This window comes from Grammomys surdaster, unplaced genomic scaffold (genome assembly GCF_004785775.1).
Source record: "Grammomys surdaster isolate TR1022 unplaced genomic scaffold, NIH_TR_1.0 230, whole genome shotgun sequence".
Classification (NCBI taxonomy): domain Eukaryota; kingdom Metazoa; phylum Chordata; class Mammalia; order Rodentia; family Muridae; genus Grammomys; species Grammomys surdaster.
In genome coordinates, this window is record NW_021604675.1 from 429,400 (window position 1) to 449,517 (window position 20,118).

General features: G+C 35.6%; 1 pseudogene; it reads left to right on the plus strand.

Moving 5' to 3' along the window:
* The first annotated feature begins 13,744 nt into the window (after positions 1–13,744).
* Positions 13,745–15,522, plus strand: LOC114626207 (annotated as a pseudogene).
* Positions 15,523–20,118: the final 4,596 nt, after the last annotated feature.

A 20,118-nucleotide genomic window follows, 5' to 3' on the forward strand; every position in this document is an offset into this window, starting at 1 on the left:
GAACCAATAACTTGTTTGTTATGCTTTGCATCTAAAAGTCTGGAAGAGAAGTAAATATTAATAAAAATGAAAGCATATTGAGAGAAATGAGTAAGAAACTCTGAGAAGGCAGTTGTAGTTTTATTGTTGTTTTCCATACTATACCGTACTAGGGCTCATTTAGGTATATATATATATATGTATATATGTGTGTGTGTGTGTGTGTGAGAGAGAGAGAGAGAGAGAGAGAGAGAGAGGAAGTTATCATGAAAGAAATAAGCAGTTAATGCATTACAACAAACTGTTTATTCTACTTGGATCACTTTTGGAGGTCCTTGGTTTTATAGGTACAATAATTTTAACAAATATACTCATAAGGGAACTGGAAGCTGCCTTTTGAAAATGGAGAAAGAAAAGAATAATTTAAGCACTCAAGCATGCTGGAGATCTTAACACTTGGGCAAAGGGAGTTGGGCAAAGGAGAAAAAATAGAAAGAATAATTTCTGAGCCAGAAGTAAAAAAAAAAAAAAAATGTACCAACTCAGCAGTGAAACTCCATATGTACTTTGGATGTTTTAGGCTGGGAAATGATACTTTAGACAAGTGGCAATGCCCCAAGTATCTGAAAAAGGTTATTTAGGATTTGGGCGTTTGTAGAGAAGAGGGAAAGAGATGAAAGAAAAAAGAGTTATGAAAGCATATAGGCTTAACCGTGAGGATTCAGGCAACTACCTCATACAATAGGGTTTGGGGTCCATACATATATCTAGTTAAATTTATTTCTCTCATTTATTTTCATTTATGTGTTTATCTGTATAGGATTACATGCCTCACATAAGTGTTCAATGAGGTTAGTGGGTATCAGACTGTCTGGAACTGAAATTACAGATATTTGTAAACTGCCCAGTATGGGATCAGGGAGCTGAACTCAGGTTCTCTAAGCACACTTGTCCAATGTCCAGCCCCATTTCTTATTATGTTTTACTATTCATTTACCGTGTCTTGAAGAATAAGTTTTTTTTTTTTACTGGGTTTTTTCTCACTTTTTTTTTTAATTTCTTTTTTTTTTTTGAACATGAAATGCTTTTTTTATAGCATGTTTTACAAGGGGAGGGGGTAAGAGGGTCCAGGTGGTGGAAAAGTACAAAATCTTCTTGGCCTGTGCCTTGAAACATGTCATGGTCTATATGGTATACTGCCTTGAATTATGATCTACCTGCAGTTCTTCAGAAGATATGGTACACTGCTTGAGTTATGGTCTCCCTGCTATTCTTAAGAAGACATGGTACTCTGCTTTGAGTCTATCTGCAGTTGCTAAGCAGGATCTTGCAGTTGCCAAGCTTCAGAGGACATTGTGCAGGTGGGGAAAGGTAGGGGGTAAGGGTAAGGGCGAGGGTCCTGGCTTCTGGCATCTCCCCCTTCTCTGTTTAGTTAGAGAAGGCATCTTATGTTCAATCCCAACTATGTGAATTTTGAATTTGGATGTCTAATTATGGGGGGTCTTAGACAAGTTCACAACCCCATAACACTGATGTGAGACGAGTCACATCGATGGTCGAAGGCTTTAGGCTGTCGACGATGGGCAACGTCAAGGGACTCTGATGTGGGTGAAAGGAGGGTGAGAGCCCTGTCTTAGGCCATGTAGGCTGCACCCACTCCCAGCACCACGCACTCCTTTTCGGCTGCATTGGGTGGGCCCCTGGGAAGTGGACCTACAATAATCCCGTCATTGGACTAACTCACAGCCATCCTAGTCTCTTGTAAATGTTCAAGTTACCAACCATTTGTCAGTTTGGGGTGTAATATTGTCATAAAGGAAGGCTCCCCAATGTTAGCGGCCATATCAAGGGTGGCCTTGGTTTAGGAAAAAGCCAATTTTTGTTGTGGTGATCAAGAGGCCAAGCTCTCTAGCGAGAGAAATGAGGGCAAAGCCAGGCATACCAGGAACCCTTTTGGAGGGCATGGAAGTCTAGGGGTAGACCGTAGGGGGAGGCAGGGGAGCTGACAGCTGTGTCAGTCTCCTGCGGAGTCACTTCTGGATCCTCTGCAATTTTCAGCTGATGGTAATGAACTTCAACTGCCTTCTTGATGGCAGCATCAACCTGGTTCCGTGGACGACAGGTCACGGGCGATGATCTCCATAACTCAAGCAGTGTACCATATCTTCTGAAGAATAGCAGGTTGCAGTCCTCCTCGCCCCCACGAATAACCAGGACCCGCCGGTCGGGTCAAGTGGCACCCAGACATGGGGCTCGAGGCACAGACCCATCCGGACGGACCCTCATTGAGAGGATGTGCGCACGACATCAAGATTGAGCAAGAAGAATGAGTTTTTAAAGCTTTGTTTTCTTTAGAATTTAAAACAAAGCCGGGCCGTGGTGGCGCACGCCTTTAATCCCAGCACTCGGGAGGCAGAGGTAGGTGGATTTCTGAGTTCGAGGCCAGCCTGGTCTACAGAGTGAGTTCCAGGACAGCCAGGACTACACTGAGAAACCCTGTCTCGAAAAAACCAACAAAACAAAAAAAAAAAAAAAAAAAGAATTTAAAACAAGATTTTATAAGTAACACAAGAGGTCTATTCCCTTGTCCAAGTAAGGGAAATTTCTTCTATTTACATCTAAAATGTATAATCCAACAGTGACAAATTTTAATAGGAAATACTGACTATTGCTACTTACTTAAATTAGAAGATGTCAGCATTCTGATAATATGTTTCATGTGGAATCTCCAACAAGTAAGACATCCACTGTCTACATCTTCCATACAACAGACTATATCTTGCATAGGAAGCTGACAAATATATTTATGTGACTCAAATATTGCCAAGTTTGTTGAATAAAAAAATGGTTCTTCCCTTTCTTCTCATTTTGGTGTCATTGATACGTTCCTCTTACAAAGAATTTTGTTTGTGAGTATAATATGCATTTATAAAACAACAAGAAAGACCAAGGCTTTTCAAGCTAATCATAATAAACAAAGAAATTGTCTATTACTCATTTTTCCTTTCTTTGGCTCCTTGTTTTCATTAAGAAACATTAAAGATCCTCAGTGGCATGTCTTTCCTGAACCTATAGATTTAAAACTTTCAATGTATTTCTTTAGAGGGCTTACTCTTATAACCAACCTTTCTCTTGGGTATTGGAATAGAATATTAGTTATCATAAAAATGTGCACACTGATAGCTCTCTTTTATTATATGAGCTAAATAATTCTCAAAGTATATAAACTTTGATTTCCTCAATCATGCCCCTGAGAGATGAGAGATTACATGACAGTGGAAATATATAAAGTGTATTTTCTTAAGCAAAATTAGAAGCATTTCTATAGTCAAAGAAAATACAATCACGAAGGAAGAGGAACTAGTGAGAGATGGGAAATGGAGAGAAAATTGAAACAATTTATATTTCTTCATTATTACTCCTTTTAATAGAAAAGTTTTTTTGTAAGACAGATTTTCTTCAGAGGACTCTCATACCAATAAGTGAGGATTTATACCTGAAGAACAAAGTAGTGAATGGGTGTGGGGTTTATCCTTGTTCTTGTTCCTGTTTTTGTTTTATTTTGTTTTTTTCTTTTATTTTGTTTTAGTTTTTGAGATAATGCCTAACTACATAGACCAGGATGGCTTCAAACCCAGAAAGATCTGCTTGTCTCTTTCTCCTGAGTGTTGAGATGAAAAGTATGTGTGACCAGCCCCAATGTGGACAATAGTTAGAAAGGAAGGACTCCTCCTATCAGTTTTATAGTAATTTACAATATGCCATGTACACAATTAATTATTTTACATTGATGAAAACTGAAGTCATAGTACTCACATGTATTTTTTGATGCTTTCTGTTCTAATTATTTTTGAACAAAAACGAGTGATATAACATACTGTGATGGTTTTAGAAATCATATGCCAGGGTAGTTTTTAAATGGAAAATAATCATAATATTCATTAAAGATAACAGATTTTATTCAGAGGACTCATAGTACATGAACAAGTGAAAATTTACAACCAAGAAATAAGGCAAATAATTACAGACTAGTGACAAACTATAGAACAAATAGCATTCTGGCATTTTGGGCAAACAACTTAATAGGAGTGTTGTTGAAAGAAGATTAATGTAATAAGATGTGCAAAGTAGGTGGTACAGGATTTAATATCAAAGGTGGTCAGATACAAGAGCAATGAAATGAGGAATTTGATCAGCTGTTAAAAGTAAGAGACATATATTTTTAAATTGACCCATTAGAGTTCTTGCTCAAATCCAAAGGGAGATGATAAAGTTCATATATATTGGAAGTAGTAGTCAGAAAAGTAGTCAGAAATTTTTAGTTATTCATGGTCAGCAGTGGCTTGAAATCATTAAAAAGAACATTGGAGAAATCAACAACTTATAAGTTTTAATTGTATGCTTTACTGAGAATGGGAATAAAATCCCATACAGCCATGTTCTCCTTACTTAAAACATGGATTTCTCAGTTATTCAGTATATCTGTGCTGTATATAACACACACACACACACACACACATATATGCATATATATGAAATTGGTTATGTAATCTGTACTAAGCTATTGCTACATAATGATGCCTAAGTGACTCAATTTTTAAAATTATTATATAAGCAGCATATCATCCTATATAAGAACAAAAATTGGGATACAATAAAATACGAAAATTTGAAAGATAACCCTAATTTCCATTTACCACAATATATTATTATAAATGCTTGATATTATTCTGCTGTAATTAAACTCTTAATATGTATAATTTCCACATTATTTACTATAAAATATGTGTACATATGATTAACACTATATTCTTCATATTGGTGATTTCCTTATTTGTGGACTCAACCAACAAAGAATCAAGAATAGACAGGAAAAATTATCTGTTCTGAACATATGAATACAGAGAGAAAATTGTATATACGTAGATATTTCAGCTCTGTACAAAGTCTTTAGTATCATCTGGGGGTGATGTCTTACAATATATATATCACTTTGTATAAGAAATTATGAAATATATGTTGATATTATTATGCAGACCAGATACTATCAACTTATTTTAAAGGTAGTCATTTCTATTTTCACCTAAAGTATAAATGTCTTTTATTAGCTATTTTTTCTGTTAATATCTTAGATGCTAGATAATGTTGAGTTAATTATTTTTTCTGTAAGAATTTCCGATGTTATAATGCACTCATTTTTATACTATCTAAAACACAAAATACAGAAGAACTAGAAAGGAAGAAAACTACTTCACAAAATGATTAAATGACCTTGAAGCACTTAGCACATAGAAAATAATCTTCTGTCATTCTATCAAAGGCATTAAACTTATGAGATCAAATCAATGTAGGGATATAGAACAGTCAGAAAAATTTTAATTCCAAGAATATATATTTAAGCTCATTTAAAAAAGAAAATACAGAAAATTCAAACTAAAACTATTTATGGAATAATTATATAACAGGCTGAAAAAATAGAAGATTACTCATTATTTCCTAAATTAATAGTCATGTCACTTTTTTGCAATTAAAACACTAAAGAAGCAAAATCAAATCTCATAGCTCCCTCCTGTGTTTATAGAGGGACTATACTTTTTTTGTTCACTTATACTATTTCTTTAGCTAGTCCATAAAATCTGCACTGAAAACATTTCTCAAACATCATTCTTCATCCTCAAATAGAAATTAGAATAATTTTTAGGTGCTGGAAAGTACTAGGAAATAATTTTATCATGTAGTCTCAATATTTATTTGAATTAAAAGGTGTATCATTCATTTTTTCATATAATATTGGGTATAATATTTCCAGGTATAGAAATTATTGTCAGATTTTTAAAAACTTATTTCAAAGCTACTTATGTAGAGCATATGATTTATAAGCTGAAAATTAATTCACCATTAATTTATCAAGCAGTTGATTACAATTTAGTATGGAAAATATTACAATAAATTAATAAACACTTCCATTTTATCTCCCTTTCAGGGTTAATAGAGTCATATGTGGAACAAGTATACCACAAAAATTCCATTATCTCAGCCTTGGTAATGGGATGGATATACTGGGTTAGTAATAAAAACCAATGCAGGAGATTCTTTTCAATAAATGACTTAGTTAGGCAAATATAGAAGCAACCATCTAAATTTGTTCAATATGAACTACACTATCATATTTTTCAGTGAGATATATGATAACATTAAAGTAACATGCATATATGACTTAGGCTTATGAGAAATCAAATAATCATGGAAGTATGTACTCTTTAGAATGTAGATTTGATGTTAATATCTATCAGAAAAAGAATACAGTAAGTAGGGATACATAGTGAGTAAAACATTGAATATTGTGTAATAAAAGCAAATGTAATTTAAGGTTGGTAGTATACTCTATTTTTTACTAGCATATGGACTACCTAAAGCAAGATAAGGTTAAACAAAGTACATTATTATGCACCTAACCTCGAGAGACTTGGAGCCAAGGGATGAGTGGAAAAGTCTAGTGGAGTGGGAGTGGGGTGGGGACATCCTCTTGGAGATGGGAGGAGGAGGTTTGTGATGTGCAACAGTCTGAGGGTGGACCAGGAGGAGGATAAAGTCTGGATGTTTAAAAAGATTAAAGAATGCATGCACACACACACACACACACAAACATATACATATATATGCATAAATATGTGTGTGTTGTAGCTTAGAAGTTTGTACTCAATGTGTCTATGAATAAAATTCAGTGAATGTTTTGTTTTACAAATATTTAAGATAAAGCTTTGTGTTTGCAAAGGGATATATTTAAAGTATAAGAAATAAAGGCAAATGGGTCTCAGTGGAAAAACATTGAAACAGATGGCTATAAGCTAATGTAAACAGGAAGTTTTTTGGAAATTTACAAGCCTGAGTAGTCATAGACCTTGTAAATAGGTAGCCTTGGCAGACAATACCAACTTAGATAAGGACAAGCGAGTCATAGGCAGAGTCATAGCGACTTGTACCCTGGACCTTCACCCAGCCGATACCCGGTTCTGAAAGATATCTATAATACCCCTGAACACCACACTCCAGTGTCATTCCCTTCCCCACATCCTGCCTTTCTGTGTTTATAACCCCTGTGTGAATCAATTACGATTTGAGAAAAAGTAAATTATTTAAATAAAAAAAGGAAATAAAGGCAAAAAAGGATGTATTTTGTAATGTTTTATATTTCATTTGTTTTCCAAATGTCTATGAATTTGAGAGTAGATTTCCAGCCTCTTCTTGACACTTGTTTCTTAGGCTTTCAGTATGTGTATAAGGTCTAGAACCTTAACAGGTAGGACTTAATATGTGGTTCTCAGGTCAACTGAGGGTGCAGCTACTTTCCAACATTACAGTTGCTCTCATGGGCCTCTTAAGTTTTTTGCGAGTGAGTTAGTTTAAAAAACTAAGCCTTAAGGATCAGTTTGGCTTCTTGTTTTAAGATATCATACATGCTTCTTCCTCTACTTGTGCCAACTGTGAGACCCTCACCAGATGTCACTATAATGATACTAGCCTATTATTTGCTTTTAGATTCCAAAACTCTAAGCCAAATAAAACTATAAAGTTAGGTTTCCTCAAGAATTTCACTGCAGTGATATAAAAGAGACTTGTAAGCTCCTTAATACTTTGAAATTGGATGATATAATGGTGGTCACAGTGAAGACACAGTTGAGGGTAGGGATAACAGGCCAGTGCTAAGGAACACCTGTCTTAGAAGTAAACTCATTGACATATGAAAATTCAATGAGGCATCACATTCTATTTTTACATATTTTAAGCTCTGTATTAATTTCAAATATAAAAATGTTGAAAATGGAAAACTCATAACATATTTTCTATGTAATTGCAAAGATAATTTTATATATCATAGTCAACCACCTTTTATCTAGTTTTGTATAGGTGTTTCTTTTTTTCAGGATACAGCTCATTTCAAACACTGATAATATAGTCTACATGTGTCATTTACTTCCTTCTCCCTATGTTTGTTCAACAAAATACTCCAGAGAAACATCTTATATGGAAGCTGAGTATGATGCATTTTAGTCTGTAGTCAGTTGGCTTTTTTGCTATAGGGCTTGAGGCAAAGTAGTTCATAATATTGTGAGTATAATGTAGAGAAAGTTGCTTCTTTTGGTTTTAGAGGCAAAAAAAGATCTAAGTATCTCCTTCCAGCACTTTCTTAGAATTACATAGCTTCCTTCCATTAGTCTCACTCTCAAATGTTGTAGACTACAAGTTCTGGAGACCATTTTTCACAGGGATCTCAGAAGGATACTTATGTGAACAATACAACTTCCTGATTTATCAAGAATGATTCTGGCTTAAAATTAACAAACAAAACAAAAATAGACTTTCACAGATAGTTGTTTTACTATTTTATAACACTGCTCTTCACATTGCTCTGATTAGGAATTCTCCTTTGTCAGTTGTTTTCTGCACACCTTGTCTTATTACAACATTTTGAAATTGCTTGAGTATATTCTCCACAAGTTCTACAAATCCTTTCTCAGAATCTGGGATTTTCTTTTATTTCCTGAATGATTTCTGTCAGTCGTGAATAAGACCACATATGAGATACTATTAAATAGTACCAATCATGTGTTACATTAATAGTGACAATCACAAAACGTCACCAACAATAGAAAAAAAGGACAAAGGAATGTGTTATACACAACACTCTTTACTCATAGTTCCCTTTGTCCTATATGAGGTGAAGTTGAGAATTTATTAAAATATCTGCAAGAATCTCACAATACGTTTTGGCACTGACTTTAAAAGACTGATTAGAAATAGAATTGTTCCTAATATATGTATAGATTTCCTGGGGGTAACAAAACAAACTACTATCAGCTTTACAGACTGAAATAAGAATAACTTAATTTTCACAATTCAAAATACCAGCTATCCAATATCAAGGCATTGATAAAATTGTATCTTTCTCTAAGTTCTCACCAGTTGTTGGAAGTTCCTTTCATAGACACTTGGGATTTCCTAATAATTATTGGTATGCCTTGGCTTGTGGCAGCATGGCCCTAATCTTAGATACTGCCTTCACATGGCTTTTACATTACTCTCTGTCTCTGTAAAAATAAATCTAAATTCCCTCTGCTTTTCTCTCATAATGATACCAGTTAGAAATGTAGTACCTACCTGAATTCCCATATTGTTTCATCTTTGAGGCCTTCAAATAAATACTCACAACTACAGATATAATTTAACTAAATAAGTCCACATTCCAGTATGCTTGGTGGATATGAGTCTTATAGAGATATGACAGAATCTATTATTTTTAGGTTTCAATATTTGGGTATTTTTAAAATAAAAACCCACATAGAACTGAGAGGTATGTATAATTTCTAAATACACTACAAAAATTTGCTCTGGAAAGAAAAATTATGTTCATTACTTTTTTCCTGAGATTCTGTTTTTAATTTTCAGAACAAAACTCATCAAAATTTTAAAATAACCAAATTGTAATAATGATTTATTGTTCTAAAAAAAATGAAAATATTTTGGAATTAACAGTGTAAAAACATGTATAAAATGCCATAATGAAATGAATAATTGTTGTATGCTAACAAAAATGTAAAAGAAAACTACAATCATGCATTCTATAAATATATCCCAACCCTGATTATTCTTAGTAGAATGCTGATTATCCTTATCCTACTACTGAATTTTTTATTGTTGAGTGTCAAAATGAAACTTAAGTATATTTGCAAATAATCAGTACCTTTTTGACTCAAATTAATGTTTCTAAAGATAATTTAAATTTAAAAATAAAATAGTTATATTCTATATCTTGAGCCTGCCTCTCTAACACCAGGTTTAGTTTTTGAATTATATCAAAGATTCAATAAAAATGAATATAAATGAGTTATGGAATAAAATATATGAAAAATGAGTTTAATATATTAAATTCAAACTTTTCAGAGTAGAAAATACTGAGACATCTTAGGCACATCTTCCAGGTAGAATATATGATATTATATTTTATAATCTTATTGCTTCTGGTCCTTTCCATATATTATACAGTAGTATTGCTCCAACATTGTCAATACTAGGGTGGCAGCAAATCTCCCTTCTTTTTCATTGCTTCTTTTTTGTTCCTCTTTCCATAATAGTGGCTGAAAGCAAACTGAGAAACTCACACATACCCTGAAAAACACTCTCTCAGTGATCTATTTAACAAATCTGTCTCATTGTTTGTGTTTTTTAAGTAACTAATACTAAACTTGTTCTTTTACAATTCCATACTAATATATTCTGATCAATGTAATATTCCAATGACTCTCATACTACTTCTACTTCTTATGCACCCCTTCCTAAAAGTCCCCTTTTCACATTCATACCTTCTTATTTTGAGATTCACTGAGTTTAACCAGGACTGTTTGCATTACCATGAGTTTTGAACTATCCAGTGGAGCCTGAAGGACTACTTTTGTGATGCATTATGAAGATAATGAGTGTACCTCCCTAGAATCTACAGCAATTATTGCTTCTGCAGAGAAGGGTATGGCCTTCTCAGGTATGGCCCCATCTGTGATTTACTCTTTAATGGCTCACTCTTGTGCAGCCTCGTGGTAGGTACTCCAGATGTTGTGTGATCATGATTTTATTGGCTATACCATTCCCAGAAAATAATGTTTTCAATGTTTTAATCCCTAAATTATAATTATTTGCAATTCAGAAATATAAACATGCATACAGAAAGGCTACCCAGGATACATTATCTGATGACCCCTCCCAGTATACTTGGGCTTAGCAAATCTATTCTGAATGATATCACTCTGCTATTTGGTTAATGATCAAATACAACTATCACTCCATCTGTATCAGTATAACTTGTGGGATATGAGAGCCATGTCTATTTAAGATCATAGATTGAACTCCTCAAGCTAACTAATATTTAAATCAAGTATAATGTGATACAATTTAATCGTTCCTCAACCTCATCTGTAACTTTGGAAACAAAAAACAAAACCAACAAAAAACAGTAAATGTTCTATGGTTTCCAGATAAACTTTGGATTAAGTCACATAAACAACACATCTAACATGTACTGTGAGCACCACCCAGTGGCAGAAACATAGACTTGAAATTATGTATTTACATTTTTTTGCAGTTGGGTATCCCAAATGCTGTAGCAAGGAAAAAAGGGGGAAAGAAATCAGAAGCTGATGAAATCAACTCGTATTAAATTTGGGCTACAGTCTACACTATTAAAATTAACTGTTAGGCTGAAAATTAAAAAAGAGAGAGAATAAAAAGTAAATGCTAAAATGGAAAGTGCGTCTCTAAAAAATCTAAGTCCTTTTATAGTTTCATATGGTATATTTTAACCAACTCTTTTTTCTCTACCCACTTAAATTTTTGTTCTCTTTTGCTTTCTTTAAACAAGTTTGTATCATCCATATATTATTCTTGGATGTGTGAGTCTTTCAGTGCTGAACTTACCAGGAGCTACATTCCATGCATAGAAAACAAAACAAAACAAAGAAACAAAAAAAACCAAACAAGGAAAATGAACAAACAAACAAACAAAAACCAAACTTTATCAATATGAGTAGCTATCAAATTGCCAACTGCATGTTGGTTAGAGAAAAACAAGTTTTTAAATGTTTTTTAAAAGAATGTAAAAATGCTGATGGGGGGGGAATCCAGAAGCAGTGAGGGTCAATTCTATCCTGTCCCCTCCCCTGACTATTGTGCAGACCACAGCTATGCCTCCATCACTGGAACCCTGTTGGCACAGAAGAAAAACAGGTGAGATCGTCATGCTTGCTCAGGGTGTCTCCTGGCAATTCCAGTAGCTATGAGATCTTCCCCTATCACCCCTGTGCTCTATCTTCCAGTACACACTTCTACTTGTAATCCTCAAGCTCTGCAGCCATCAAGATACATCAACCCTGCCTGCCTCCCTGGAGGATTGCTGCCTCCCAAAACATCAAGAAGCCTGAAGCCGTCAGGCACTACCAGCTCTGCCTGCATCCCTGAAAGCCTTCTGCCAACCATGGCAACCAGCTCTACCTGTAATCCCAGAGGCCTGTTGCCATCAAGGTCTACCAGGTCTGCCAACACCAGGGACAACCAGAAGGCTAAACACCTGCATATAATAACAAGCATCAAAATCCAAGTCAATTTGATACCATCAGAACCAAGCTTTCCAACTAGGACAAGTCTTGGATATTCTAAAATACCTGAAGCACAAGACAGTGACAATACATCTAATCATAAGAAGATGATACAGGCCTTTAATGAGCCAATGAATAAATCCCTTAAAAAATTACAGGAGAATACAATCAAGCAGGCAGAGGTCTTTAAAGAGGAAATGAATAAATATAAAAAAGTACAAGAAAATAAAATTAAACAGGAAAAGGAAAAGAATAAATCTGTTCAAGACCTGCAAATAGAAATAGAAGCAATAAAGGGAAAATAAATGAGGCAATCCTGAAGAAGAAAACCCTAGAAAGAGAACAGAAATTACAGATTCAAGAATCACCAAATAATAAGAAAGATGGAAGAAATAATTTCTGGCTTAGAAGATATAATAGAAGAGATTGATACATTAGTCAAAGGAAACACTAAATATAACAAATTTCTAAGAAAAATATCCAGGAAATTTGGCACAGTATGTAAAGACCAATCCTAAAAATAATAGCAATAGAAGAAGAAGATTCCCAGATGAAAGGCCCAGAAAAATATCTTCAAAAATCATAGAAGAAAATTTCCCTAAAAACAGAATTGCCTATAAGTGTCTCAGAAGCTTACAAAACACCAAATAGTTAGACCACTAAAGAAAATCTTGTGGCCACATAAAAATCTAAACATTAAATTCATAGAACAAAGAAAGAATATTAAAAAGCTACAAGGGAAAATGGACAAATAACATACAAAGGGAGACATATCAGAATTACACCTGACTTTTCAACAAAAGCGCCAGAAGGGTCTAGGCAGATGTTTTCCAGACCCCAAGAGATCACAGATGTCAGACTACTATACGCAGCAAAACTTCCAACATCATAGAATGAGAAAATAGGATATTCAATGACAAAATCAAGTTTAAGCAATATCGTTCCACTAATACAGACCTACAGAGGTTACTAGAAGAAGAAATATCACCACAAGGAGGGTAACTCATCCCAGGAAAACCTAAGAAGTTAATGACTTAACACCAGCAAATCCAAAATGAGGGGTGTGCGTGCACACGCACGCACGCACACACACACACACACACACACAAGTACACACATAAACATACACATGAATACACACTAGCAACATAAACATCAAAATAATAGGAATTAACAATCATTGGTCATTAATATATACCAACATCAATAGACAGAATGTGCCAATAAAAAGACACAGGATAACAGAGTGGATGCCTAAACAGGATCAATCATTCTACTGTATTTAAGAAATAAACTTTAGCAACAAAGATAGACACTTCTTCAGATTAAAGGCGTGACAAAAATACCTTTCCTGAAAACAGACTCAAGAAACAAGTTGGAGTAGTCATTTTAATATCTAATAAAATAAATATTCAACCAAAATTAATCAAAAAAGATTCAAAAGGGGACTTTGTATTCATCAAAGTTGAAATTGACTAAAATCAATTCTGAGCATCTATGCCCTAATGCAAGGGTACCGTCATTCATTAAAAAAACTTCATTGGTCTCCAAGTCTTTTGTACATGCTATAATCATGTGATTGTCTCATCCAGGTCCTTTGTGTTCTCTCTCCCTTTCCCAACATGGCGGCCTCAGCATAAAAGAAGGGGAAGACCATCTACCTAACAGACTTTCTACCTGAGGATGGGGGAACTGGTGGAGGAAGTACCTATGTCCCCAAAGCAGTCAGCTGGGCTGATGAAACATACGATCTGGAAGGAGATGTGTCAACAACTTGGCATGTAATGATGTTGGTGTGTACAGGGAACCTCCAATTGATGTGTCCATCCTTCCCACTGCTCCAAGGGCTGCCCTGGAACCCAGTAATGACCAGAGCCTTTCCTAGAGAATCTGAGAACACTCCATTAAGAATTTCTTTAGAGGATTAAATATCACCACTATAAGCTTACCACACAAACCCATCAATTCAGAGAGGTTGAAAGGTTTTGGCTATGCAGAATTTGAGGACCTGGATTCTCTGCTTAGTGTTCTGAGTCTCAATGAAGAGTCTCTAGGTAACAGAAGAATTCGAGTGGATTGTGCCTGATTGTTGATCAAGCACAAGACAATGACAAGGATGACTATTCTTTTGGTCAAGATAGAAATCGGGATTCTGGCAAAACAGAAACAAAATGGATGACCCATCCGGCCACAGACAGCTTTGATGACTACCCACCTAGAAAAGGTGGTGATAGCTTTGGAGACAAGTATGGAGATCATTACGATTCAGACCAGTATGGGGATAGATATAGGGACAGATATCAGGACAGCCCACACAGAGACATGGACCACTATGGGGGCAGGGATCACTATGATGACCCAGGCAACAGAGACTATGACAGAGGCTATGACTCCAGGATAGGGAGTGGCAGAAGAGCGTTTGGAAGTGGGTACTGAAAGGATGATTACTACAAAGAGGGTGGAGACAGCTATGAAGACGGATTTGACAGAGGGGATGATTGGTCATGGAGTTCCAGGGATTATTACCCTCGGGATGATTATAGGCATGATGACAGAAGTTCCCTCCCCCCAAAGAACAAAACTGAATCTAAAGCCTTGGTGTACTCATAAAGAATATGATTCCTCTGCTAGTACCTTCCAGTCCAGCTGAGCAGCTTCTATCTTTGGAGAGGCGACCCTGTTGACACAGCTGCTAGAGAAAGACAAGTAGAGGAGTGGCTACAGAAGGAGCAGGAGAAGCTGCAGTGACAGCTGGATGAGCCAAAACTAGACTTCTGGCTCAGGATAGACAAACAAGTTGGCAAAGTGAAGAAACTCAGAAAAGAGAACTGTTGAGGACAGGAAGTGAGTCATTGTAGGCTTGGATCTGTCAGAAACTCACGAAGGAGAATGAGAAGTTTATAGAAAATGAAACTCTCAATAAAGAAGAAGACTGCATTCTCCAACCTCTAAGCCTCCTAAACTTTACCTGCCTCTAAAGATAATGCCAGTCCCTCCACTAAAGGAGAATGCAGGGGTGAAGCAAAGCTCTAACCCTCCTGCTCGATATGAGAGCTCAGCCACAGAGCAGCAGTCCCCTACAAGTGATGGAGGGAAAGTAGCTCCAGCTCAGGCCTCTGAGGATGGACCATCAAAGAAAGATGAAAATAAAGCCGATGGGATGAGTGCCACAATAGGCCAAACTGGAAACTCCAGCCATGGTCCTGGGGATGGAGGGAACAGAAACCACTGGAAGGAGTTGGATAGAAAAGATGGCAAAAAAGATCAAGACTCCAGATCTGCACCTGAGCCAAAGAAATCTGAGGAGAATCTAGCCTCCAAGTTCAGTTCTGAAAGCAAGCATGCCATTCTGTCTGTGGACAGTGAGCCTGATGATGAGGGAGATGACTGCACTGAGTAGACCTCCACAACCTGTGATTTCTCCTAGTCTCCACCCCGGAACATTCAAGAGCAAATCAAACCTCTATCCAGACAAGACAAAATAGACTCATCATCTCCTGAAAAAAAAAACTTTATTAAAACAAAAATTACTAAAGCTTAAATCGCATATTGAACACCACACAACAACAGGGGGAAGACTTCAACAACCCACTCTCACCAGTGGACAGATCATTGAAACAGAATCTAAACAGAGAAATAATGAAATTAACAGGTGCTATGAATCAAATGGACCCAACATATATCTACAGAACATTCTCCCCAAACACAAAAGAATATACTTTATTAGTGCCTCATGAAATCACTTCCATAACTGACCATATATTTGTTCACAAATAATGCCTCAACAAATGTAAAATATTGAAATAACCCCTTGTATCTTATCAGACCACCATGGAATAAAGATGAACTTCAACAACAATTGAAACAACAGAAAGCCTATGAAATCATGGAAAATGGTTCTCTGGAATAGGAGAAGCTCTAGGGAGTCTATGAGTGTGACTCTAGGTGATAATTTTACCATTGATGCATAAGTAATATGAAGTGGCCACCTACTGTAGCCAGACATGACTCCCAGAGAAGGGTTAAGGACACCAACTCACATATCCATATAACATACCCAGGAATACAAACATACACATATAGATAAATAAAACTTCTAAAACCAGTTTCATTAAAATTTGTTAGAAAATGGAATACAATTTTATATTTATTCACACACACACACACACACACACACACACACACACACACACACACACAGGAGGACATCCATGAGCCTATAAACGTTATAAAACATGTCGATCTTCTGGAAGTAGAATGACAGGTAGTTGTGAGCTGTCATACTGGTTTTTGGGAATTGAATCTGTATCTTCTGACAGAGCAGCCATTTTTCCTAACATTTTTTTTAAAGCTGTACTTTGAAACTACAGGTTTCGATAAGATTTTTCATAGGTTTATAATTTGGGATTTTTCACATTCCTCTCTAACATTTCCTTGCTAACATCTCTGTTTAATGCTCTAATTCTGTGTTCCCCTCCCTTCTTTTTTATTTTCACATATATTATATTTGCCCTCTACTTTTAAAAAGTTGATATGGCTTTTAATATATCCTTTATTTGGAGTTGTTGCCCTTTTATCTCTTGACTTTATTTAATACTACTACAGTCCTCTCTGCTTTAGTAATTTTGTCACCAGTCTTCAACCATACCATGCACATTTTAACTGTGTTCTGTTATTTCCCTCCCACTAAGAGGATGCTTTTTTAATTTCCCTTTCTAATATCCTAATTTCTACTTGTACTTGAAGCTTATAAATATATCAAAATATTTGAAGCTAAAATCCTCATGGAAAAGAACACACAGAGCTTGATTTCTAGGCCTGAACAACCTAATTTAGTATGAGTGTTTCACTTATACTCATTTTTCTGATAGAGCAAAATGACAAGCAACAATCTCAAGGGAACACGTACAGGAACGAATGAAGTCAAAATATTTTTTATTTGCAGATAAAATGACTGAACAAATTAGTAAGCATAAGCATCCCATCACTTTAAGTATAGTCGTAGGATACAAAATTAATAAGCAAAAATCAATAGCCTTCTTTTATATTAGTGACAGACTGGAAACAAAATAAATAAAGGTTGTCTCTGTGAGGGAACAGAGGAGTTCTCCCAGGGAAGGGAACAGCCTTTGGGATGTAAATAAGTTAATTAAATAAAAAAAATGGAGTGCAAATCTAAACACAGAATTCTCAGTAAAGTAATCTAAAATGGCTGAGAAAGATACAAAGAAATGTTGAACTTTTTTAGCCACCATGGAACTACCAATCAAAACTATTCTGAGATTCCATCTTATACCTGTCAGAATGGCTAAGATCAAAAATAAATACGTAAGTGAAGAAGTGACAGCTCCTGCTGGTAAGGAAGTGGAACAAGGCGAATATTACTGGTAAGACTGCAATATTATGCAAACACTAGGGAAATCCATATAGAAATTCCTCAAAAACTGGAAAGTGATCTACTCTGAGACTCAGCCATACCACTCTTGGGCATATACCCAAAGGACTCTCCATCCTGCCACAAGAATATTTGCTCAATTTTGTCCATTGCAGATTTATTCATGATAGCCAGAAACTAGAAAAAAACATGTTCTTCAAGCAAAGAGTAGATAAAGAAAATGTGGTAAATTTTCACAATGGAATATTGCTCCTCTGTTAGGAAAAAAAATGACATCATAAAATTTGCAAGCAAATAGAAGAATAACAACAATGACAAAATCCCAAGTGAGGCAAACCAGTTCTAGAAAGACCCACAGCCAAATATTAGGCAGAGCTTGGGGAACCCTGGGGAAGGTGGGGAGAAGTGATTGTAGGATCCAGAAGGGTCAAGGACACAAGTATAACAAGGCCCAATCAAATTAGCTGGGCTCATAAGGGCTCACAGAGATTGAGAAAGCAGAGCTTACATGGGGCTGTGCTCTGTCTTCTATAAATATGATATTTGATAGCTTGGTGTTTTTTTCAGACTACAGGGTGGGAGGGAGGGTGTTTCTGACTCTTTATCCTGCTCCTGTGACCCCTTTTTCTTCTACACGGTTGCCTGACTCGGTCCTGATATGAAAGTTTATGTCTTATTGCATCTTGTTAATGTTTTTAATTGATATGCCTTCTCTTTTTGGAAGAGAAAGGAAAAAGTAACAGATTTGATGGAGAGAAGAAATGGGGCTGTAATTTTGTGGAGTGGAGGGAGGGGAAACTGCTCTCAGGGTATATTGTATAAGACAAGAATAAGAAAAGAAAAGGGTAACAGGCTATTTTCCCTATTTTCTAATGTAAAGAACAAATTGAAGGATAATATTGTACTCTAGACTTCCAGTTTGGTGACATTTTCTCTATCCCCATCTCTTATTGTGGCCACACAGTATTTACATTCATTAGTTAGCTTTAGAGGGAGCATATTTTTTAACCAATTCATTTCCTAGATTCAAGACCTTTGGAACCCTGTCTTTTCTATTTAATAAAAAAGCAAGATTAATTTCTCCAACCCCTGTATTTAAGAAAGAATCACTACTTAATTACATCAAATATAAAACATCTGATAGATTGAAATTACCTTTTTTTCAGATTCTGAGGCAGGAACTGATAAAGCATGATAATTTTTTGACTTATTGGTTTTTGCATGAGGACATAATCCTTTTGAGTACCACGAAGTAGGAAGTCATGCTTTTTTCTGAGTTCTCAGTATACTGACAAGGGAACCCTATATTCTGGGCCAAATGAAGCACATTCCTTTAAGGTAGATAACTGGGGCCAAGAGAATTACAAACACATCTCTACAGTGGGAAAAATGGTACTCATTCTGAGGATAAAGATAAAGTAATGAATGGTGTCCAGATACTGACTATGATCTTTAGTCTTTCCAAGAGGGAGAAGCTGATGGATGTGATTTTCATCATCTTTCATAATTGCTACTTAGAAAAGAAAATAAGGCAGAGATAAAATTCAGGGCAAATTATGGTACATATAATTGTGAATATTCTTAATATATCTCCAAAAGGCTGAGGGAGCTTGCTTAAATGGTAGAAAATTTAACAGTGAGCAAAAGACTGCATCAAGTATCTCACAGTCTTATTTTCTGTCTGTGGAAAACCTAGCTCAAACACCTCACATTGGAAATTAAATGTCATAACCCCTGGATAAAGCAAAATGTCTAAGATTCTAATGACCACTCATTAATAGACCATCTTCTGTATCCACAACTCTTACTGGAGTGGAAGGTCAAAATAGAAGTCATATTCCTAACAAATAGTAGTTCCCTCCAATGGCTGTCAACAAGAAAGCAGTGAAATTTTGAAGGGAATAGAAAAGCTAATTAGTTGTCCTAAAGACACCGTTTGTGTTTCTTATTCTTCTGTTATCCAGACATTAGAAGAAAGATATTCCAGTGAGAGGACTTGTTATAAACATGGAAGAATTAACACTGTCTTTCATGCAGTGACTGTTTCAAGGTGTTTACAGTAATCAGAACTGAGAATCACTATAAGATTACTATATCAGGGTTCCACATAAATACGATTAACAACACAAGACTCTAACCACAACTATGGTTAAATGTAGTTCACACTTGAGGCATTTCCCTGGAAAAACCAGACAATTAGATTTTACTCATATGCCAGTCTTCAAAGGCTATAGCCTCCAGTTATTACAGTTAGGTGTCTTTGCAGAGTGGGTAGTCTTTTCTATTTGAACTTAGCATAATAATAAAAAGTATCCCTCCCTTTCCTTTAATCAAACCCTCAGTTACAACAAAATGACAGTATACCTACCTTCACTTTACAAAAAAAAATCCTATAAACTGACAAAAGGACTAAGGCATTCAACATTAAGTATTACTTACATTCTTCTTGGACAACATCAGTCTTCTAGAGAGTCAATTAAATCTAAAAGTGTATCCTAGAAAAGCTTTGTAGAACAACCTCAGAAAACACCCAACTCTACTTATCACTTTAATGAAAATTTAAGACACCTCAAGAACAAAAAAGAAAGTATCTCACAAAAT